At 42.3% G+C, this 25,398-nt stretch overlaps 4 non-coding genes across 4 annotated transcripts; 3 read left to right on the forward strand and 1 right to left on the reverse strand.

The window, feature by feature from the left end:
• The first annotated feature begins 5,221 nt into the window (after positions 1-5,221).
• On the forward strand, positions 5,222-5,294 carry trnaf-gaa (transfer RNA phenylalanine (anticodon GAA)). Its single transcript has one exon. It is a non-coding gene; the product is annotated as a tRNA-Phe (tRNA).
• A 996-nt stretch (positions 5,295-6,290) lies between these two features.
• Positions 6,291-6,363, reverse strand: trnaf-gaa (transfer RNA phenylalanine (anticodon GAA)). Its single transcript has one exon. It is a non-coding gene; the product is annotated as a tRNA-Phe (tRNA).
• A 10,097-nt stretch (positions 6,364-16,460) lies between these two features.
• Positions 16,461-16,533, forward strand: trnaf-gaa (transfer RNA phenylalanine (anticodon GAA)). The gene has a single exon. It is a non-coding gene; the product is annotated as a tRNA-Phe (tRNA).
• Positions 16,534-18,185: 1,652 nt separating this feature from the next.
• trnaf-gaa (transfer RNA phenylalanine (anticodon GAA)) lies at positions 18,186-18,258 on the forward strand. Its single transcript has one exon. It is a non-coding gene; the product is annotated as a tRNA-Phe (tRNA).
• The last annotated feature ends 7,140 nt before the right edge of the window (positions 18,259-25,398 follow it).

Below are 25,398 nucleotides of genomic sequence, written 5' to 3' on the forward strand. Positions count from 1 at the left end.
ACACTGCAGATACAGCAACGGTGAGGCACAAGGCAGAGGAGAACCACAATTCCACAGATACATGAACAGTGAGTTACAAAGCCAAGGATGTACTATACTGCAGATGCAGGAACTGTGAGGGACAAAACACAGGGAAAGAATGCCAGAGATACTGGGAAGGTGATGTTTAAAGAACAACAATACTGCAGATGCTGGAATGGTGAGACCATACATAGCTGCCTTAATGACTATCGCCCAGTAGCACTCACATCTACAGTGATGAAATGCTTTGAGAGGTTGGTCATGGCTAGACTCAACTCCTGCCTCAGCAAGGACCTGGACCCATTGCAATTTGCCTATCGCCACAATAGGTCAATGGCAGATACAACCTTAATGGCTCTTCACATGGCCTTAGACCACCTGGACAATACAAACATCTATGTCAGGATGCTGTTCATCGACTATAGCTCAGCATTTAACATCATCATTCCCACAATCCTGATTGAGAAGTTACAGAACCTGGGTCTTTGTACCTCCCTCTGCAATTGGATCTTTGGCTTTCAAACCAGTAGACCACAATATGTATGGATTGGTGAAAATATTTCCTCCTCACTGATGATCAACACTGGTGCACCTCAGGGGTGTGTGCTTAGCCCACTGCTCTACTCTCTCTACACCCATGACTGTGTGGCTAGGCATAGCTGAAATACCATCTATAAATTTGCTGATGATACAACCATTGTTGGTAGAATCTCAGATGGAAGCGAGAGGGCGTACCAGAGTGAGGTATGCCAACTAGTGGAGTGGTGTGGTAGCAACAACCTGGCACTCAACATCAGGATGGAGTTAAAGGGAAAGAGGGAATAAGAAAAGTTAGGAAAGACAACAGAATTAACGGGGCAGAAAAATTGGGAAGGGATCAGAGAGTACGGCTAAGTGCAATAGGAATCGATGTGAAAGGTGAGGGGAGTAATGGATTAAAAGTATTATATATGAATGCACGGAGTATAAGAAATAAAGTGGATGAGCTTGAGGCTCAGTTGGAAATTGGCAAGTGTGATGTTGTGGGAATAACAGAGACATGGCTGCAAGAGGACGAGGGCAGGGAAATGAATATTCAAGGGTATACATCCTATCAAAAGGACAGACAGGTGGGCAGAGGGGGTGGGGTGGCTCTGTTGGTGAGGAATGAAATTTAGTCAGTTGCGAGGGGGGACATAGAATCAGGAGATGTAGAGTTAGTATGGGTAGAACTGAGAAATTGTAAGGGCAAAAAAACCCTAATGGGAGTTGTCTACAGGCCTTCAAACAGTAGTCTGGATGTAGGGTGCAAGTTGAAACAAGAGTTAAAATTGGCATGTTGCAAAGGTAATGCTACGGTTGTTATGGGGGATTTCAACATACAGGTAAACTGGGAAAATCAGGTTGGTACTGGACCCCAAGAAAGGGAGTTTGTGGAGTCCCTCCGAGATGGATTCTTAGAGCAGCTTGTATTAGAGCCTACCAGGGAGAAGGCAATTCTGGATTTAGTGTTGTGTAATGAGCCAGATTTGATCAGGGAACTTGAGGTAAAGGAGCCATTAGGAGGTAGTGACCATAATATGATAAGTTTTAATCTACAATTTGAGAGGGAGAAGGGAAAATCGGAAGTGTCAGTATTACAGTTGAACAAAGGGGACTATGGAGCCATGAGGGAGGAGCTGGCCAAAGTTGACTGCAAACATACCCTAGCAGGGATGACAGTAGAACAACAATGGCAGGTATTTCTGGGAATAATACAGAAGGTGCAGGATCAGTTCATTCCAAAGAGGAAGAAAGATTCTAAGGGGAGTAAGGGACGACTGTGGCTGACAAAGGAAGTCAAGGACAGTATAAAAATAAAAGAGAGGAAGCATGACATAGCAAGGATGAGCGGGAAGCCAGAGGATTGGGAGACTTTTAAAGAGCAACTGAAGGTAACTAAAAAGGCAATATGGGGAGAAAAGATGAGGTACAAAGGTAAGCTGGCCAAGAATATAAAGGAGGATAGTAAAAGCTTCTTTAGGTATGTGAAGAAGAAAAAATTAGTTAAGATCAAAGTTGGGTCCTTGAAGACAGAAACGGGTGAATTTATTATGGGGAACAAAGAAATGGCAGACGAGTTGAACAGGTACTTTGCATCTGTCTTCACTAGGGAAGACACAAACAATCTCCCAGATGTAATAGTGGCCGGAGGACCTAGGGTAACGGAGGAACTGAAGGAGATTCACATTAGACAGAAAATGGTGTTGGATAGACTGTTGGGACTTCAGGCTGATAAATCTCCAGGGCCTGATGGTCTGCATCCCAGGGTGGACGCATTGGTAATCATCTTCCAATGTTCTATAGATTCAGGATCAGTTCCTGTGGATTGGAGGGTAGCTAATGTTATCCCACTTTTTAAGGAAGGAGTGAGAGAGAAAACAGGGAATTATAGACCGGTTAGCCTGATATCAGTGGTGGGGAAGATGCTGGAGTCAATTATAAAAGATGAAATTACGACACATCTGGATAGCAGTAACAGGATCGGTCCGAGTCAGCATGGATTTACGAAGGGGAAATCACGCTTGACTAATCTTCTGAAATTTTTTGAGGATGTAACTATGAAAATGGACATGGGAAAGCCAGTGGATGTAGTGTACCTGGACTTTCAGAAAGCCTTTGATAAAGTCCCACATAGGAGATCTGTGGGCAAAATTAGAGCACATGGTATTGGGGGTAGGGTACTGACATGAATAGAAAATTGGTTGGCAGACGAGAAACAAAGAGTAGGGATTAACGGGTCCCTTTCGGAATGGCAGACAGTGACCAGTGGGGTACCGCAAGGCTTGGTGCTGGGCCCGCAGCTATTTACAATATACATTAATGATTTAGATGAAGGGATTAAAAGTAACATTAGCAAATTTGCAGATAACACAAAGCTGGGAGGCAGTGTGAAATGTGAGGAGGATGTTGAGATAATGCAGGATGACTTGGACAGGTTGGGTGAGTGGGCAGATGCATGGCAGATGCAGTTTAATGTGGATAAATGTGAGGTTATCCACTTTGGCGGCAAGAACAGGAAGGCAGATTACTATCTGAATGGTGTCAAGTTAGGAAAAGGGGAAGTACAACGAGATCTAGGTGTCCTTGTTCATCAGTCACTGAAAGTAAGCATGCAGGTACAGCAGGCAGTGGAGAAAGCGAATGGCATGTTGGCCTTCATAACAAGGGGAATTGAGTATAGGAGCAAAGAGGTCCTTCTGCAGTTGTACAGGGCCCTGGTGAGACCACACCTGGAGTATTGTGTGCAGTTCTGGTCTCCAGATTTGAGGAAGGACTTTCTTGCTATTGAGAGAGTGCAGCGTAGGTTCACGAGGTGTTCCTGGGATGGCAGGACTGTCATATGTTGAAAGATTGGAGCGACTGGGCTTGTATACACTGGAAATTAGAAGGATGAGAGGGGATCTGATTGAAACATATAAGATTATTACGGGATTGGACACGCTAGAGGTAGGAAACATGTTCCCGATGTTGAGGGAGACCAGAACCAGAGGCCAGAGTTTAAGAACGAGGGATGGCCATTTGGAACTGAGTCTTTTCACCCAGAGAGTTGTGGATCTGTGGAATACTCTGACTCAGAAGGCAGTGGTGGCCAATTCTCTGGATGCTTTCAAAAAAGAGTTAAATAGGGCTCTTAAAGATAGTGGAGTCAAGGGATATCGGGAGGAGGCAGGAACGGGGTACTGACTGTGGATGATCAGCCATGATCATAATGAATGGCTGTGCTGGCTTGAAGGGCTGAATGGCCTACTCTTGCACCTATTGTCTATTGTCAGTAAGACGAAAGAGCTGATTGTGGACTTCAGGAAGGGTAAGATGAAGGAACACACACCAATCCTAATAGAGAGATCAGATGTGGAGAGAGTGAGCAGTTTCAAGTTCCTGGGTGTCAAGATCTCTGAGGACCTAACCTGGTCCCAACATATCAATGCAGTTATAAAGAAGGCAAGACAGTGACTATACTTCATTAGGAGTTTGAAGTGACTTGGTACGCCAACAAGTACACTCAAAAACTTCCATAGATGCACTGTGGACAGCATTCTGACAGGATGCTTCAATGTCTAGTATGGAGGGGCTACTGCACAGGACTGAAAGAAGCTGCAGAGGGTTGTAAATTTACTCGTCTCCATCCTGGGTACTACCCTACAAAGTACCCAGGACATCTTCAAGGAGCATTGTCTCAGAAAGGCAGTGTCTATTATTAAGGACATCCAGCACCCAGGGCATGCCCTTTTCTCACTGTTACCATCAGGGAGGAGGTACAGAATCCTGAAGGCACACACTCAGCGATTCAGGACCAAATTCTTCCCCTCTGCCATTCGTTTCCTAAATGGCCATTAAACCCGCAAACACACCTCACTTTTTAATATACATTATTTCTGTTTTTTGCATGATTTTAATCTATTCATTATATGTAATATGGTAAATTCATTTATGTGTTTATTATTATTTTTTCTGCTTCTATATTATTGTAGCGCACTGTAAGGTTTCACTGCTAATGTAATAGTTTCTCTGTAGCAGCAATGTTTGGGTTATGACTGGAGATAATGGAGTTTGGAATGCTGTTATTTCTTATGAGTCTGGAAGAGAGATTTTCGCGGTCTAGGGTCGACGAGAGAGGAAGAAGGAAGACGCATATGGAGAGAGCTGGGAGACGACCGGACGGAAGGGACCGGGAGAGAGGGTCTGAAGGTCGGTGACGCTTGGAGGTCAATAGTTGATGAATGGCCGTATTTGTGAGCTCCTATGTGCACTTTTGACTTTTCTCTTAAAACGGACTCTTTTTCTTTGTATTTTCTTTACTAATCCTATATTCAGATTAAGATTTATAAAGTTCAATCAGTTAATTGCATGTGGAGTACTGTCTGATATTTTGTGGTGCGGATTTGTAACCGGGTAGCACATCACGCAGCATCCACACAAACGAGATTTCCCAGTTTGGCAGGGCCAGAAGTTGTCCTCCCCTAGACGAACACGTGCTGGCCGAGCCTGAGGGGTACATTGTGTATTGCATTCAACTGCTGCTGCTAAGTGAGCAAATGCCATGACACATGCTGGTGATAATAAATCTGATTCTGATTCTTAGATACTGGAAGGGTGAGGTTTAAGGAAGTACAATACTGCAGATACTGGAATGGTAAGGTACAAAACAGAGGTGAACCACAAAAATGCAGATATATCAGCCAAAATAGCTCAGTTGGGAGAGCGTTAGACTGAAGATCTAAAGGTCCCTGGTTCAATCCGGGGTTTCGGCACTGGTACATATTTATTGTCACCGCGATAGCATAGCAGTTAGTGTGACACTATTACAGCCCGTAGAGTCAGAGCTTGGAATTCAGTTGTGGCATCCTCTGTAAGTAATGTCCTTCCCATGTACACAGTCCCTCTGTCCAAACTCAGACTGGTTAGTAGGTTAATTGTATTTTTTAAACCGTACCACAATTAGGTTAGGGTTAAATCGGTGGATTCCTGGGTGGAACAGCTGGGTGGGCTGGACAGGCCTGTTCTGTGCTCTATCTTTCAATAAAATAAAATAAATAATATTCTGTAATGGTGAGGGATGGGGCAAAGAGCTTTAATAAGCAGGAGGTTTTTTTCAGCGAGAGTCATGATTGGAGTACTGCGCAGAGGCAGTAAAAGCACTCTTGTTCATGTCGGGCAAAAAACTTAAAAAACCCAGTCTGCATAAAAGAGGGGTACCGTCTAATGGAGCGGTCATCATCGGAGTGGTCTGAGTCAGAGTGGTAAGGCTTTGGCTCAACAGGGTTTCAGGAAGAACAGGCAGAAGCAAGGTATGTAGGTATTCTCACTCCTTATTTATTATTTATATCTGGAGAGAATAGCAGGTACATCTACAGGGCCAGTGTTCTGTTCTGGGTGTCAGATGAGGGATTTCTCGCTGAAAAAAACCTCCTGCTTATTAAAGCTCTTTGCCCCGTCCCTCACCATTACAGAATATTATTTATTTTATTTTATTGAAAGATAGAGCACAGAACAGGCCTGCCCAGCCCACCCAGCTGTTCCACCCAGGAATCCACCAATTTAACCCTAACCTAATTGTGGTACGGTTTAAAAAATACAATTAACCTACTAACCAGTCTGGCTATGGACAGAGGGACTGTGTGCATGGGAAGGATGTACAAAGTTACTTACAGAGGATGCCACAACTGAATTCCAAACTCTGACACTACCAGCTGTAATAGTGTCAGACTAACTGCTATGCTGTCGTGGTGACAATAAATATGTACCAGTGCCGAAACCTGGGATTGAACCAGGGTCCTTTAGATCTTCAGTCTAACGCTCTCCCAACTGAGCTATTTCGGCTGATGTATCTGCATTTTTGTGGTTCACCTCTGTCTTCTACCTCACCATTCCAGTATCTGCAGTATTGTACTTCCCTCTGTATTGTACCTCACCATTCCAGCTTCTGCAGTATTGTAGTTCCTTAAACCTCACCCTTCCAGTATCTAAGAATCAGAATCAGATTTATTATCACCAGCATGTGTCATGGCATTTGCTCACTTAGCAGCAGCAGTTGAATGCAATACACAATGTACCCCTCAGGCTCGGCCAGCACGTGTTCGTCTAGGGGAGGACAACTTCTGGCCCTGCCAAACTGGGAAATCTCGTTTGTGTGGATGCTGCGTGATGTGCTACCCGGTTACAAATCCGCACCACAAAATATCAGACAGTACTCCACATGCAATTAACTGATTGAACTTTATAAATCTTAATCTGAATATAGGATTAGTAAAGAAAATACAAAGACTTGGTACGTCAACAAGTACACTCAAAAACTTCCCTAGATGTACCGTGGAGAGCATTCTTTATAAAGTTCAATCAGTTAATTGCATGTGGAGTACTGTCTGATATTTTGTGGTGCGGATTTGTAACCGGGTAGCACATCACGCAGCATCCACACAAACGAGATTTCCCAGTTTGGTGGGGCCAGAAGTTGTCCTCCCCTAGATGAACACTAGTAATATCTCATGTTACTAGATTCATTCCTCCAAGATGCAGCACAGAGCGTCATAGGAAGTCATTCCTGCTTGTGGCCATCAAACTTTACAACTCCTCCCTTGGAGGGTCAGACACCCTGAGCCAATAGGCTGGTCCTGGACTTATTTCCTGGCATAATTTACATATTACTATTTAACTATTTATGGTTCTATTACTATTTAATTATTTATGATGCAACTGTAACGAAAACCAATATCCCCCAGGATCGATAAAGTATGACTATGACTATGACTGTGACTAGTTAATAGGTTAATTGTATTTTTTCTTTTTCAATATTTTAATTAATATTATATAAATTGCATGAATACAAATACAAAATTCATAAGGATACAAGTAAGTAATACGAATTACATTACATTTATATCATAGTAATATAATCACAGTATCCCATATTCCAAATCAATCATGTAGGGAAAAAATTGAATTATGAAATGAAATAAAATAAAATAATTTTATTTTATTAAAAAAGAATATACCCCCATTACCAAAATGAGCTGGTTGGTAAAAATGAAGAAAAAAATACCTCACCATATCATATTATTATAATAATGGCTCAGATTCATACTTCAATAAAAGTTCAAAGATTATAAAAATAACTCAGAAAGGGTCCCCATAACATTAAAAAATCATGTTTAGAACCAAAAATCGAACAACGAATCTTCTCTAGATCAAGGCACAACATAACATCAGAAAGCCATTGAACATGAGTGGGCGGAGCAGCCTCCTTCCACTTGAGCAAGGTCGCCCTCCCGGCCATAAGAGACATAAAGGCCAATACCCGCAAATTAGATGGCTTCAGTATTGTAGCACTATCCTCAACAATACCAAACAAGGCAGTCAAGGGATTAGGCTTAAAACTAACATTGAAAAGTACAGAAAAAGTTTGAAATACATCTTTCCAAAATTTTTCAAGGCTCGGTCATGTCCAAAACATATGAATTAGTGTGGCCACTCCATTAGTACATCTATCACAGTGAGGGGAAATATCTGCGTAGAAACGGGAAAGCTTGTCTTCAGACATATGAACTCCATGTACCACCTTGAATTGTAATAAAGAATGACGAGCACATAATGACGAAGAATTAATCAATTTTAAAATAATCTTCCAACTCTCTTCAGATATGAAAATCTGTAAATCCTTTTCCCAGTCTCCTTTAATTTTATCTAAAGAAGCCTTTTTCAGTCCCAACAGCAGACAGATATTGAACCGTTGTCAAAGGGTTTCAGATTAAAAATTGTATTTATTATATTCTTATCTGGACTTGTAGGAAATGTATGTATCTGAGATCTTTAAAAATCTCTAATCTGTAAGTAATGAAAAAAGAGGGTATCGGAAAGGTTAAATTTCGTTGAAAGTTGCACAAAAGAAGCGAGATTCCCTCCATCAAACAAATCCTGAAATCGTTTAATACCCAATCTATCCCATTCTTTAAAAGATAAATCAATTAAAGATGGTTTAAAAAAACAATTAGAAAAGATGGGACTCGAGAGGGAGAATCTCAATAAACCGAAATGTTTTCCAAACTGTAACCAAATCCTCAAAGTATATTTGACCACCACACTGTCAGTTAGTTTATTTAAAGATAAAGGAAGCGAGGCTCCAAGTAAAGAAATCATGGAAAATTCATAACAGAGTTGACTTCCAAAGAGACCGATATAGGACAATTCTCATGGTTAATGTAGTATATCCAGAACGTAATATTTCGTATATTAACTGCCCAATAATATAACCTAAAATTGGGTAAGGCAAAGCCTCCATTCTGTTTGGTTTTTTGAAGGTGAGCTTTACTTATTCGAGTTTTTTATTCTTCCATATATAGGAAGAAAGAATTGAATCCAAAGAATCAAAAAAAGATTTAGGAATAAAAACAGGCACAGCTTGAAAAAGGTATATAAATTTAGGTAAGATATTCATTTTAATAGAATTAATTTGGCTAATCAGTGATAAGGAGAGAGGTGACCAATTAGAAAGTGCTTTTTAACATAATTCATTGAAGTTAAAAGATTTTCCTTAAATAGATCTTTACAATTCTAAGTAATTGTTACTCCTAAATATGTAAATTGTTTTCTTAAAATTTAAAAAGGAAGGTTAATATCAGTTAGTATTAAATTGTTTAAAGGAAACAGTTCACTCTTATGTAAATTTAATTTATATCCTGAGAACTGACTAAAATTAGTCAGTAAACAGAACACAGATGGTAAAGAGGTTGTAACATTAGATATAAAAAGCAATAAGTCATCAGCATAGAGCGACACTTTATGAATAGTACCTCTCCTTAAAATACCAGTGATCTCTTTAGACTCTCGAAAAGCAATTGCTAAGGGTTCTAATACCAAACCAAGGAGCAGAGGGCTCAAAGGACAACCTTGTCTCGTCCCACATTGGAGTTTAAAGGGATTAGAATTCTGAAGATTAGTAAGAACCCGAGTGGAGGGAAATAAATGAAGTAGTTTAATCCAATGAATAAAATCAGGTCCAAAATTAAATTTTTTTAAGGATGTAAATAGATAGTTCCATGCAACTCTGTCAAAGCCCTTCTCCACATCCAAAGATATCACACATTCCGATATTTCCCTAGATGGAGAATACATAACATTTAACAAACACCATATATTAAAATGGGAATATAGATTTTTAATAAATCCTGTTTGATCATCCAAAACTATAGAAAATATAATATTTTCAAGTCTGCGAGACAACTCTTTAGATAAAATTTTAGTAGGAAAATTGAGTAAAGAGATAGGTCTATAAGAAGTGGAAGCTTCGTAAAAAGACTGCGGTATTCTTCCTACCTTAAAGGAATCTGTAAGGGTAGAACATAAGTGTGGTATAAGCAAGGAGGAAAAAGCATTACAAAACTCTCCAGAGAATCCATCGGGTCCTGGGGAGTTCCCAGAATGCAATTCTCACATAGCCTGAGCAATTTCCTCCTGGGAAATAGGTTGATCTAGTTGCCTACGATCATCTATCGAAAGATTAGGAATATTTAATTGATCTAAACAATTATTCATTGCAATATCATCATTAACAGAGTCAGAACTATACAAATTGGAATAAAATTCCCTAAAAGTGTCATTATTTCAATGCGGTCAGTTGTCATGTCCCCATTAATTTTATGTATTTCTTTAATTTGCTGTTTGGCTATAAGTGGCTTCAATTGATTAGCCATTAGCTTACCAGTTATATCTCCATGAATATAAAGTTGACTTCTATCTTTTATAAGCTGGCTTTCAATTGGATACGTTCAAAGAAGATCATATTTAGTTTTGGTTTCAATACATCTCTTATATGTTTCAGGATCACGTATCGAAGCATATTTATCGTCCAGTTGTTTTAACTGATTAGCTAGTTCGTTTCTCTCTTTGTTAACTTTTTTAATGATGTTTGCAGTGTAAGAAATAATTTGACCCGGATATATGCTTTAAAAGTATTCCATATAATAAGACTAGATCTCTCTTTCAAAGCATTTTTTTCAAAAAAAAGAGTAATTTGATTTTCCATAGATTTTAAAAAGTAATCTTCAGATAACAGAGTTAAATTAAATCGCCAAAATCTACTCATAAGGATAGGACCAGGGAGATTTAAAGAAAGAAGTACAGGAGAGTGGTCAGAAATAGCAATCTCTTTGTATTCGATCGATCAAACCAATGAAATTATTTGACTGTCAATAAAAAAAAATCAATCCTCGTATAAGAATGATGGACATGAGAGAAAAAAGAATACTCCCTGTCCGTCGGATGAAGAAAACGCCAAGCATCAACTATACCGCATTTAGTTAGAAAGGATTGGATAAACAAAGCTGATTTATTAAGTGTGGCTGGTTTGACAGACGAGCGATCTAATACTGGATCTAACCAGCAGTTAAAATCTCCTCCCATCACAAGAGAGTAAGTACACAAATCTGGCAAAATCGAAAATAGACGTTCAAAAAATCCTGGATCGTCTATGTTGGGGGCATATACATTAGCAAAAACAATCAATTTACTGTCTAAACTCCCTGATACAATAACAAATTGACCATTAGGATCTGAAACAACCTTATGTTGAACAAAGGAAACTGTATTATCTACAAAAATCGAAACTCCACGTGATTTTGCATTAAACGAAGAATGGAATTGTTTACCCTTAAACCGAGTGAAAAAACATAAGCTATCACAGCTGCGTGTGTGCATTTTTTGTAAGAAAATAATGGGTGCTTTTCATTTTTTAATAAAAGCAAACACTTTGTTCCATTTAATGGGGTGATTCAGCCTTTTCACATTCAAACTAAATAGGTTAATATTTCGAACCATTTTAAATACCAATCATCATGTAATTAAAAGATCTGGCCATAAGTTATTAAAACTAGAAAGCAAACCGTAGGGTAAGGTAGTCAAACAGACAATCATATAATCAACCCCACACACCTCCCAGACAGAAATAGGCCCTACCTCCTACCCCACTCCCAAAGCCAGAAGGCTGACCAATAGACAGTCAGTGAGCTAACAACTAAAAAGTTCCCTCCCCAAAAAATCCTGCTGACAGAAACTCCGGTCCTACAAGGTCAAATATGTCCCTACCAAGACACAACATAAAAAGAAAAATAACTCAATATTTGAAAATATAAAAGGATCAATTTAAACAAATTCAGAGAAAGCTATATTAAAATAAAGCCTCAAAAAGGGATATAATAAAAAAGTATCAAAAAATATAACAAAAGACAATATATGAACAGCCAAAATGTATGCTTTTTGAAACCTTACTTCAAATTCATATTAACAGAAGAAAAAATTGATCAAATAAGAAATATAACAGTTTTAGACTTCAGCCTTCAGAAACTCTTTTGCGTCTTCAACCGACTTTATTCTTTTTTGCAATTTGTTCTTCAAAACAATACTCAGACAGGCGGGAAAACGAAGAGATGGTTTAAATCCTTTATCGTAGAGTTCCGACATAACTTCTTTATATTTCATATGATCAGCCATAACTTCAGGCGAATAGTCCTCCACAAACCTGACCTTATAACCATGGAAATCGATTATCCCTTGTCGACGGGTGTGGCGAATTAAAAGGTCCTTAATACGAAATTCATGAAAACTTAGAATGACTGACCTGGGTCTTGCTGCCGATGACAATGGCTTTTAAGTCAGAGAGCGATATGCTCGTCAAGCTTTGGCTCAGAAGTGAATAAAACAGGGAATAGCTGCTTCAGAAAGTTTGCAAAGAACTTCATAGGGTCAGTGCCTTCAGTTGATTCTTCAAGACCCAGAATTCGCAAATTATTTCTCCTGTTTCTATTTTCTAGACTGATAATCCTTTTCATCATTTTTTCATTGGATAAGGATAACTCTTTGCAGAGTTTAATTGTATCTTCAAGATCCTCTTCAAGTGTCAACAGCTCTGCAGTATTTTCCTGAATTCGGTTCTCAAGCTCAGTTAAAGTTTGCTGGATTGTATCCAATTTGCCATTAAGTCATTGAAACTCCTCAGAAAATTCCGATTTTTGCTGTTTAAGGAAGTCATTAATTGAATCCAAAGTGACTGGAGCTTCATTTTCTGTTTCCCTTCCTTTTGCAGAAGCTTTTATTTTTTTCCCAGCCATAGTAGCGCAGTGTTAAAGTATTATAATAAGGTTTCAAAAAAAACTGGTAGGAGACAATAAAGTAAACAGGGTAGGAGCAATCTAAAATGATGCCACTCCATCAGCAGCCAACAGGGCTCTCAATTGTATTTTTTAAACCATACCACAATTAGGTTCGGGTTAAATTGGTGGATTTCCGGGTGGAACAGCTGGGTGGGCTGGACAGGCCTGTTCGGTGCTCTATCTCTCAATAAAATAAAATAAATAATATTCTGTAATGGTGAGGAATGAGGCGAAGAGCATTAAAATCAGAAGGTTTTCTTACTGGCAGTCGTTGATTGGAGCACTGTGCACACACAGTAGAAGCGTTCCCGTGCAAGTGTGGCAAAAAGCTTTAAAAACCCAGTCTCCATAAAAGAGGGGTCCTGTCTAATGGAGCGGTCATTGACGGAGTGGTCTGAGTCAGAGTGGTAAAGCTTTGGCTCAACAGGGCTACAGCACGAACAGGTGGGAGCAAGGTAAGTAGTAAGTTCACTCCGAACTTCTTGTTTCTTTTTTTCCTTTTTAACTGTTGAGAGAACAAGGGCATGTCTACAGGGCCAGTGTTCTGTTCTGGGTGTCAGATGTGGGATTCCTGCGAGACTATTAGTCTCCCCAGTGGCCACACCTGCACCAGCTGCATCGAGATGCAGCTCCTTGAGACTGTGTTAGGGAACTGGAGCTGCAGCTCGATGACCTTCGGCTTGTTAGGGAAAGTGAGGCAGTGACAAACATGAGCTACAGGGAGGTAGTCATCCCAAGGCTACAGGAGGCAGATAAATGGGTGACTGTCAGGAGAGGGAAGAGGCAACTTCAGATAGTGGAGAGCACCCCTGTGACCGGCCCCTTCAACAATACATACTCTATTTTGAGCACTCCCTGGGGAAAGCAACAGCCCCTCTGTCTCTGGCACTGAGTCTGGCCCTATGGCTCAGGAGGGTAGGGAACTGACAAGGATGGCAGCAGTAATAGGGGACTCTATAGTTAGGGGGACAGGCAGGTGATTCTGTGGACGCAACAAAGAAACACAGATGGTAGTTTGCCTCCCAGGTGCCAGGGTCTGCAATGTTTCTAAACTGGGAAGGTGAGCAGCCAGAGGTCATGGTACAAATTGGTACCAATAACATAGGTAGAAAAAGGGAGAAGGTCCAGAAAACAGCATACAGGGAGTTAGGAAGGAGGCTGAGAAGGAAGACCTCAAGGGTAGTAATCTCCGGATTGCTGCCTGTGCCACGCGACAGTGAGGACAGGAATAGAATGAGGTGGCAGATAAATGTGTGGGTGAAGAATTGGAGCAGAGTGCAGGGATTCAGATTTCAGGATCATTGGGAGCTCTTCTGCGGCAGGTGTGACCTGTACAAAAGGGACGGGTTGCACTTGAATCTGAGGGGGACCAATATTCTTGTCGGCAGGTTTATTAGAGCATTGGGAGTGGTTTAAACTAATATGGTGAAAATGGGAACCAGTGTGATAGAGCTGAGGATGAGCCAGCAGGTTTACAAGTAGATGATGGGTGTAACATGAATGTAAGGAAGGACAAGCCAGTGATTGGGTACAAATGCAGACAGAGCAAAGAGTTAAATTGTACCACAGAGGCAAAATTCAAAAGAGTGTAGAATTCAGGACTGAAGGTGCTGTATTTAAATGCACTTAACATTCAGAATAGGCTGGACGAACTTGTGGAACAATTGATCGGTATGAAATTGTGGGCATCACTGAGTTGTGGCTGAAAGAAGGTCAAACTTGGGAGCTTAACATCAAAGGATAAACTTTGTATCGAAAAGACAGGCAGGAAGGCATAGACAGTGGTGTGGCTCTGTTGGTAAGAGATGGAATTATATCATTCGGAAGAGGTGACATAGGGTCAGAGAATGTTGAATCTTTGTGTGTGGGGTCAACAAACTGCAAAGGTAAAAAAAACATTATAAGAATCATATGTAGGCCTCCAAATAGTAGCCAAGATGTGGGGTTGAGATTGCACTGGAAGCTGAAGAAGACATGTAATAAGGGTAATGTCACAATTGTAAATGAGGGCAAACTAGCCAATAATATAAAGCAGGAACAATAATGCTAAATGGGGAGAACGATTATCTAAGTGGGGAGAAGGTTCAAACATCAGAGGCACAGAAGAACTTGGGAGTCTTCGTGCAAGATTCCCAGAAGGTAAATTTACAGGTTGCCAGAGAGCAGTGAATGTGTAGAATGCTCTGCCACAGATGGTGGAGGACAAGCCCGTGGGTATGTTTAAAACATGATCGGTCAGGGCATCAAAGGATATGGCAAGGAGGCAGGTGTATAGAGTTGAGGGGGATGCAGGATCAGCCATGGTGGAATGACAGAGCAGACTTAATGGGCTGAATGGCCTAATTCTGCTCCCATCTCTTAAGGTCTAAGGTACAGAAAAGGTACAATACTGCAGATGCAGCAATGATGAGGTATAAGGCTGAGGAGAACCACAGTTCTGCAGATACAGGAATGGTGAGGTACAAAGCACAGGGAAGTACAACGTCACAGATACTGGAAGGATGAGGTTTTACGGAGAGAAGATCTACATATGCTGGAATACTGAAATACAAGGCAGAACAGAACCACAAAGCTGCAGATACAGCAACAGTGAGGACCCAGGCAGAGGAGGAGTAAAATACTGCAGATAGTTGAATGGTGAGGTACAAGGCAGGTGACTATACAATATCGTAGATAGAGGAATGTTGGAGGGACAAGGTTCAAGAGAAATACAATACTGCAGGTGATGGAACTGTGAGGTACAAAGCACAGGGAAATACAATAATGCAGATGCTGCAACGATGCGATAAAGAACAGTGGAGAATAACAATACTGCAGATGTGTCAGCTGAAATAGCTCAGTTGGGAGAGTGCTAGGCTGAAGATCTAAAGGTCCCTGGTACTGGCACTTAAATATTGGTGCACTCTATTACAGCTTGGGGTGTTGGAGTTAAGAGTTCAATTCCGGCATCCTACATATAGGTTTGTAAGTACTTCCCATATGCACATGGGTTTACTCCGGGTGCTCCTGTTTCCTCCCACAGTCCACAGGCCTACTAGCTAGTAGGTAAATTGGTTATTTTAGACTGTACCACAAATAAGTTAGAGTTAAATCAGAGGGTTCCTGGGTGTCACAGCTTGGTGGACTGCATCTCTCAATAAAATAAAGTAAATAATATTCTGTAATGGTGAGGGACGAGGAAGCAGTGATTCACAATAACGTGGACACAGCAACAGTGAGGTACAAGCCGGAGAGGAGCAATAATACAAACGCTGGAACAGTGAGGAACCATCAGAGGAGAACTACAATACCGCAGATACAGCAACAGTGAGTTACAAAGCACAGAAGTAATACAATTCTGCAGATACAGGAATGGTGAGGTACAAGGCAGAGGAGTACACATTTCACAGATACAGGAATGGTGAGGTTAATGCAGGGGGGAACCACAATTCCACATTTACTGGAATGTTGAGGCTCAGAGCACAGGAGAAATACAATACTGCAGAGTCCGGAAAGGTGAGGTACGAAGCACGGGGAATACAATACCACTGATGCTGGAGCAGTGAGGTACAATGCAGAGGAGAAATAAAATACCGCATACACAAGAATAGTGAGTTTTAAATCACAGTAGAACTACCATACCGCAGATGATGGACCGGTGAGGTTCAAAGCTCATGGAAATACAACAGTGCAGATGCTGGAATTGTGAGGTACAATGTACAAAGAGACATACAATCCTGCAGATGCTGCAATGGTGAGGTACACGAGAGTGGAGAACAACAATACTGCAGCGTGTCAGCCGAAATAGCTCAGTTGGGAGAGCGTTAGACTGAAGATCTAAAGATCCCTGGTTCAATCCCGGGTTTCGGCACTGGGGCTTGTTTATTGGGCACCATGGTAACCGCAGTTAGTGCAACACTGCAGCTCATTTGATTTTGTGGTTCAATTCTGACATCCTCTGTAAGTAGGTTTGAAAGTCCTTCCTGTGTGCAGATGGCTTTTTCTCTGAGGCGCTGCAGTTTGCTCCCACAGTCCAAAGGCGTACTGATCAGTAGTTTACCTAATTACTTTAAAGCATCCCAGAATTGGGTTAGAGTTAAATCAGTAGATTCTTGGGTGGCATCATTCCCACAATCCTGATTGAAAACTTACAGAACCTGGGCCTCTTTACCTCCCTTTGTAATTGGATGCTCACCTCCCAAACCAGTAGACCACAATATGTACGGATTGGTGATAAGATATCCTCCTCGCTGAAGATCAACACTGGCGCACCTCAGGGGTGTGTGCTTAGCCCACTGCTCTACTCTCTCTATACCCATGACTGTGTGGCTAGGCATAGCTCAAATGCCATCTATAAATTTGCTGACAATACAACCATTGTTGGTAGAATCTCAGGTGGTGATGAGAGGGTGTACGGGAGCGAGATATGCCAACTAGTGGAATGGTGCCACAGCAACAACCTGGCACTCAACGTCAGTAAGATGAAAGAGCTGATTGTGGACTTCAGGAAGGGTAAGACGAAGGAACACATACCAATCCTCATAGAGGGATCAGAAGTGGAAAGAGTGAACAGTTTCAAATTCCTGGGTGTCAAGACCTCTGAGCACCTAACCTCGTCCCAACATATCGATGCAGTTATAAAGAAGGCAAGATAGCGACTATACTTCATTAAGAGTTTGAAGAGATTTGGTATGTCAGCAAATACACTCAAAAACTTCTATAGTTGTACCATGGAGAGCATTCTGACAGGCTGAATCACTGTCTGGTATGGGGGGGGGGGGCGCGCGTTGGTTACTGGCGGGGAGAGACAGAGCTTCACAGGTAAACCTCGATACTGAAGTATAACACCATACCAAGCGGTTGGGAACATGAAATACCCCACTGGCTGAAGCAACGGTCTGGCCACGAGTGGGTGCAAAGCCGGGGTTTTTATGCAGCAGGTTTAGAAGAGAATCAGGTGCCGTAATCAAGGAGCCCAGGAGAACATGGGGAAAAGGGAATTAGGATAATAAGAGGAATTAATGGTCAGGGCCATGACCTCCAGCACCCAGGGCATGCTCTTTTTTCACTGTTACCATCAAGTAGGAGGTACAGAAACCAGAAGGCACACAATCAGTGATACAGGAAGAGTTTCTTCCCCTCTGCCATTCGTTTCCTAGATGGCCATTTAACCCATGAATACTACCTCACTTTTTTCCTGTACATTATTTCTGATTTGGCACGATTTTAATCTATTCAATGTATGTAATACGGTAAATTGACTTATTTATTTATTATTATTATTTTTTTTCTTCTTCTATATTATGTATTGCATTGAACAGCTGCTGCTAAGTTAACAAATTGTAAGACACGTGCCAGTGATAATAATTCTGATTCTGAGATACTGGAAGGGTGAGATTTAAGGAACTACAATACTGCAAATGCTGGAATGGTGAGATACCATGCAGAGGGAAATACAATACCGCAGGTACAGGAATAGTGAGGTACAAGACAGAGGTGAACCACAAAAATGCAGATATATCAGCCGAAATAGCTCAGTTGGGAGAGCATTAGACTGAAGATCTAAAGGTCCCTGGTTCAATCCCGGGTTTCGGCACTGGGATTTATTTATTGGCACCACGATAGCATAGCAGTTAGTCTGACACTATTACAGCTCCTAGTGTCAGAGTTTGGAATTCAGTTGTAGCATCCTCTGTAAGTAAGTTTGTACATCCTTCCCATGTACACAGTCCCTCTGTCCAAAGCCAGACTGGTTAGTAGGTTAATTGTATTTTTTAAACCGTACCACAATTATGTTAGGGTTAAATCAGTGGATTCCTGGGTGGAACAGCTGGGTGGGCCAGACAGGCCTGTTCTGTGCTCTATCTCTCAGTAAAATAAAATAAATAATATTCTGTAGTGGTGAGGGACGGGGCGAAGAGTTTCAATAAGCAGGAGGTTTTTTCAGCGTGAGTCGTTGATTGGAGTACTGTGCAGACGCAGTAGAAGCATTTCTGTTCAAGTCGGGCAAGAAGCTTTAAAAACTCAGTCTGCATAAAAGAAGGGTCCCGTCTAGTGGAGCGGTCGTCATCAGAGTGGTCAGAGTCAGAGTGGTAAGGCTTTGGCTCAACAAGGCTTCAGCAACAACAGGTAGAAGCAAGGTATGTGGGTAATCTCACTCCTGATTTATTATTTAAATCTGGAGAGAATAGGGGGTGTGTTTACAAAGCCAGTGTTCTGTTCGGGATGTCAGATGTGGGATTTCTGGGAGACTCCCAGCCTCCCCAATGGCCACATCTGCACCTGGTGCATCGAGATGCTGCTCCTTAGAGACTGTGTTAGGGAACTGGAGCTACAGCTCGATGACTTTCAGCTTGTTAGGGAAAGTGAGGCAGTGATAGACAGGAGCTACAGGGAGGTAGGCACCCCAAGGCTACAGGAGACAGATAAATGGGTGATTGTCAGGAGAGGGAAGGGAGAACATCAGATAGTAGAGGGCACCCCTGTGACCGGCCCCTTCAACAATAAGTACGCCTTTTTGAGTACTGTTGGGGCCGACATACTTGGGGGAAGCACAGCGTCCACATCTCTGGCACTGAGTCTGGCCCTGTGGCTCAGGAGGGTAGGGAACTGACAAGGATGGCAGCAGTAATAGGGGACTCTATAGTTAGGGGGACAGACAGGTGATTCTGTGGACGCGACAAAGAAACACGGATGGTAGTTTGCCTCCCAGGTGCCAGGGTTCATGATGTTTCTGAGGGTGTCCATGATATCCTGAAACGGGAGGGAGAGCAGCAAGTGTTCGGTACATATTGGTACCAGTTGTGGTGATATCACTTATCACATGTAAGAACGTGATTGGACAGAGCTGGGAGCATGCGCAGAAATGACAGAATGATCTAGAAACTGTATGTTAAAGACATGCTTGCTGTTTGTTGTTGTAAATAAACGTTCTAGTTTTAATTCTTCCAGAATATGGTTTGTTCCTAGCAACCCACGGTACGTGCAAAGAACAGAACATGATGTCAGAAGTCAGTCTGGAAGAATAATTCATTTCGCTAACATGGGAGAAGCGAAGATAATTGAAAAAAGAGCGCGAACTTTTTCATTGTTTGCTAACAGCTTCAAAAATGGAAGTTTTGCAACCCCCATCGATGCTTCAGCTAACTGGAAACGTTGCTGAAAACTGGAAAAGATTTAAACAGCGTTTTGAAATTTATTTATCAGCAATCGGAGCAGATGAAAAATCAGAAGAAACTAACACTGCAATTCTGTTCCACATTATAGGTAACGACGCAATTGAGGTTTATAACCATTTTACTTTTGAAAATGGAGATAATTTGAATCTAAAAGCGATAATGGACAAATTTGACGCATTTTGTATACCGAAACGCAATGTGATGTATGAATGGTACAAATTTTTCAAATTTTGGCAGAGACCTAGTCAAACAATTGATCAATTTGTTACAGAGTTGAGAAACCAAGTAAAAGATGAGAGTTTGCAGAGCTTGCAGACTCTCTCATTAAAGACAGATTTGTTTGTGGCATTCTGGGTAATGGTCTGAGAGAAAGACTGTTAGAACAAGGTTTGAATTTGGAAAAAGCTGTGGCACTCCGCAAAGCTTCTGAAACCGTGACATCACAGGCTAAAGAACTTTCTATTGAGAACTGCAACGTACACACTGTGCACGAACATATTAGAAAAAATAATAAAACAGCGATGGAACCGACAGAGAACAAGATGTCATCTGAAAGGAAAAAACTTTGTGATCGCTGTGGATGGGAGCACTGAGCTAAAAAGTGTCCAGTGTATCGGAAAATGTGCAACAACTGTGGTAAGAGTAATCTATTTTCACGCTATTGCAAAAGTAGAAAGGAAATAAAACACGTAAATGCAGTGCTTGAAAATGAACATGGGGAGTTTTATATAGATGTCCTTTGTGAAAACAAACAAAGTAAGAATGACTGGACTATGCCATTGCAAGTGAACCAAAACATTATTCTGTTTAAATTGGATACTGGAGCACAAGTAAATGCTCTTGCAGATTCTGAGTTTAATGTATTAAAGCCAAGACCAAAGTTACATCAGACAAATATAAAAGTGACTGGGTATTCAGGTGCAGACATTCCAGTTAAGGGAACATGTGTGGCAAAAGTATCACACAAAAATTTTGAGCACATACTTTCATTTGTGGTAGTGCCAAAAAATGTACAGTCAATATTGGGTTTATCTGCCTGTGAGAGACTTATATTGCTGTACCATGGAGAGCATTCTGACAGGCTACGTCACCGTCTGATGTTTGGCGGTGGGGGGCTACTGCACAGGACTGAAAGGGGGTTGTGAATTTAGTTGGCTCCATCTTGCGTACTAGCCTCCAAAGTACCCAGGACATCTTTAGGGAGTGGTGTCTCAGAAAGGCAGCGTCCGTTATTAAAGTCCTCCAGCACTCAGAGCATGCCTTTTTCCTCACCATTACCATCAGGTAGGAGGTACAGAAACCTGAAGGCACACACTCAGCGATTCAGGAACAGCTTCTTCCCCTCTGCCATTCGTTTCCTAAATGGACATTCAACCCACGAATAATACCTCACTTTTTTCCTATACATTATTTCTGTTTTTGCACAATTTTAATCTATTTAATATGTGTAATATGGTAAATTTGTCATGGTCTGGTCTGTGAAGTCCGCATTCCAGTTCACGGTCCGGTCCGTCGATCCTTGTTCCGGGTTTTCCTGCTTTCTCCCTTGTTCTGTTGAGTGCCTCAGTTGAGGCACCTGTTTCTCATTTTGGGCTGGCTACATAAATAGCTCCTGGGTTCAGCTTCATTTGCTGGACTGTTCCCTTCCCCTTCCTCTTCCTTCTGAAGCCCTGCCTGAAACCTTTGCCTGAAGCCCTCACCTGCAACCCTGCCTGCGTCCTCGCCTGTAACGCCGTCAAGTTCAACTACTGGAGCAAGACTGGGGCCTTGCTGTGTCAAGATAAGGAACAGTCTGTCGTTGTTTGAAATTGCCTCTTTGTGCCCTCCCCTTTGCTAGGTAGGTCCTGCCATTTGCTGCTACCTTGAGTTGGGAACTGTCTCTGTATCCTCACCTTCGCTAGGTAGGTCTGGCCATTTGCCGCTATGTTGAGTTGGGAACTGTCTCTGTTTCTTCACCTTCGCTAGGTAGGTGTGGCCGTTTGCCGCTACCCCGAGTGGAGAACTGTCTCTTTGTGTTCAGCGTACTGTGTATAGAAAGAGCCCCGGCCCTTGGTCCTGTTCCCAAGGAGGGGGTCCTGGCTCTGTGTGCTGTGTACGAGTTCCGGCCCTATGTCCTGCTCCCGAGGAGGGGTCTCGGCTCTGTGTTCTATGTTCCTGAGTTACAAGTCCAAGGCTCCGAGGTTCCTCTCTCCCAAGACCAAGTCAAGGCAGCGTGTTCTCATCCTGTCCATGTACCTCACCCAGCCCAGGAGTACCTCGCCCAGCCCTGTGCTGGAGTTCCCTCATCCTGTCCTGTAGTCATGACCAGTTCTGTAGCCACGTCATGTCTGAGCCTGGTTCTGGGGTCCGAGCCCGAGTCAGACACCCAGTCTCTAGCTCAGAGTCCATACCCAAGCCTTACCTAGTCCTGTAGCCAAGCCTCAAAGAACCCAAGCCATGTCTAGTCCTGTAGCCATGTCATGTCTTCGCCTGGTTCTGGGGTCCAAGGCCGAGACAAGACCTAGGTTCTGGGTCCTTGTCTAGTCTCTGGCTCGGAGCCCAAACCCAGGCTCCTTGTTCCCAGTTCCTTGTCCGGGTTCTGCATTTCTTATCCAGGTCCTAGCCCAGGCCCTGCATCCCTGTCTCATCCAGGGCCTATGTCAATGTCCAGCATCCTTTCTTCCTGAATCCCCTTGTTTTCTTGATAAACCTTGTCCTGTTCCTAGAACTTCAGTGTCTGTGTCTTGCATTTGGGTCCGCTCCCAATGCCTCCCGTATGACAAAATTGATGTATTTATTTATTTACTTTTTCCTTCTTCTTCTTCTATATTATGTATTGCATTGAACTGCTGCTGCTAAGTTAACAAATTTCAGGACACATACTGGTGATAACAAACCAGATTCTGATTCTTAGATACTGGAAGGGTGAGGTTTAAGGAAATACAATACTGCAGATACAGGAATGGTGAGGTACAAGACAGAGGTGAACAACAAAAATGCAGATACATCAGCCGAAATTGGGAGAGCGTTAGACTGAAGATCTAAAGGTCCCTGGTTCAATCCCGGGTTTCGGCACTGGGACTTATTTATTGTCACCACGATGGCATAGCAGTTAGTGTGACACTATTACAGCTCGTAGAGTCAGAGTTTGGAGTTCAATTGTGGCACCCTTTGTAACTAAGTTTGTACATCCTTCCCTTGTACACAGTTCCTCTGTCAAAGGCAGACTGGTTAGTAGGTTAATTGTATTTTTTAAACTGTACCACAGTTATGTTAGGGTTAAATCGGTGGATTCCTGGGTGGAACAGTTGGGTGGATCGGACGAACCTGTTCTGTGTTCTATCTCTCAATAAAATAAAACAAATAACATTCTGTAATGATTCAATAATCAGGAGGTTTTCTCAGCGCGAACCATTGATTGAAGTACTGCGCAGACGCAGCAGAAGCGTTCCCATTCAAATCAGGCAAAAAGCTTTAAAAACCCAGTCTGCAAAAAGAGGGGTACCGTCTAATGGAGCGGTCATCATCAGAGTGGTCAGAGTCAGAGTGGTAAGGCTTCGGCTCAACAGGGCTTCAACAAGAACAGGCCGAAGCAAGGTATGTAGGTAATCTTATTCCTGATTTATTATTTAAATCTGGACAAAATGGGGGCATGTCTACAGGGCAAATGTTCTGTTCTGGGTGTCAGATGTGGGATTTCCGCGAGACTCCCAGCCTCCCCAATAGCCACATCTGCACCAGGAGCATTGAGATGCAGCTCCTTAGAGACTGTGTTAGGGAACTGGAGCTGCAGCTCGAGACCTTTGGCTTGTTAGGGAAAGTGAGGCAGTGATAGACAGGAGCTACAGGGAGTTAGTCACCTCAGGGCTCCAGGAGACCGATAAATGGGTAACTGTCAGGAGAGGGAAGGGAGAACATCAGATAGTGGAGAGCACCCCTGTGACCGGCCCCTTCGACAATAAATACTCCTTTCTGAATAATGTTGGAGGGTGGGGTATCTACATGGGGGAAGTGACAGCAGCCATGTCTCTGGCACTGAGTCTGGCCCTGTGGCTCAGGAGGGCAGGGAACTGACAAGGATGGCAGCAGTAACAGGGAACTCTATAGTTAGGGGGACAGATGCGACAAAGAAACACAGATAGTATTTCGCCTCCCAGGTACCAGGGTTTGTGATATTTCTGAACGAACCCACAATATTCTGAAATGGGAGGGTGGGCAGCCAGAGGTCGTGGTACATATTGGTACCAATGACATAGGTAGAAAAAGGGAGGAGATCCTGAAAACAGAATACAGGGAGTTAGGAAGGAAGCTGAGAAGTGGGAACTCAAGGGTAGTAATCGTGAAATTGCTGCCTGTGCCACCCAACAGTGAGGACAGGAATAGAATGAGGTGGCAGATAAATGTGTGGGTGAAGAATTGGAGCAGAGTGCAGGGATTCAGATTTCTGGATCATTGGGAGCTCTTCTGTGGCAGGTGTGACCTGTACAAAAGGGACGGGTCGCACTTGAATCCGAGGGGGACCAATATTCTTGTCGGCAGGTTCACTAGAGCTGTTGGGAGTGGTTTAAACTAATATGGTGGGGAATGGGAACCAGTATGATAGAGCTGAGGATGAGCCAGCAGGTTTACAAGTAGATGATGGGTGTAACATGAATGTAAGGAAGGACAAGCCAGTGATTGGGTACAGATGCAGACAGAGCAAAGAGTTAAATTGTACCACAGAGGCAAAATTCAAAAGCGTGAAGAATACAGGACTGAAGGTGTTGTATTTAAATGTCCTCAGCATTCAGAATGAGTTGGATAAACTTGTGGCGCAATTACCGATTGGTCAGTATGACATTGTAGACATCATTGAGTCGTGGCTGAAAGAAGGTTATTGTTGGGAGCTGAATATCAAAGGTAAACTTTGTATTGAAAGGACAGGCAGGAAGGCACAGACGGTGGTGTAGCTCTGTTGGTAAGAGATGGAACTACATCTTTAGAAAGTGACATAGGGTCAGAAAATGTTGAATTTTGTGTGTGGGATTAACAAACTGTAAGGGTAAAAAAAAATTATGGGAATCATATGCAGGTCTCCAAATAGCCAAGATGTGGGGTTGAGATTGGACAGGGAGCTGAAAAAGGCAGGTAATAAGGGTAATATCACAATTGTAAATGAGGGCAAACTAGCCAATAATATAAAGAGGAACAATAGTGCAGACCATTATCTAAATGGGGAGAAGGTTCAAACATCAGAGATACAGAGGTTCTTGGGAGTCTTCATGCAAGATTCCCGGAAGATTAATTTACAGGTTGCCAGAGAGCAGTGAATCTGTGGAACACTCTGCCACAGGCTGTGGTGGACGACAAGCCCGTGGGTATGTTTAAACCAGAAATTGATAGATCCCTGATTGGTCAGGGCATCAAAGGATATGAGAAGGAGACACGTGTATGGAGTTGGGGGGATCCAGGATCAGCCATGGTGGAATGACAGAGCAGACTCGATGGACTGAATGGCCTAATTCTGCTCCCATCTCTTATGGTCTAAGGCACAGAAAAGGTACAATACTGCAGATACAGCAACGATGAGGTATAAGGCT

This window comes from Mobula birostris, chromosome 22 (assembly GCF_030028105.1).
Source record: "Mobula birostris isolate sMobBir1 chromosome 22, sMobBir1.hap1, whole genome shotgun sequence".
NCBI classification, from domain to species: Eukaryota; Metazoa; Chordata; class Chondrichthyes; order Myliobatiformes; family Myliobatidae; genus Mobula; species Mobula birostris.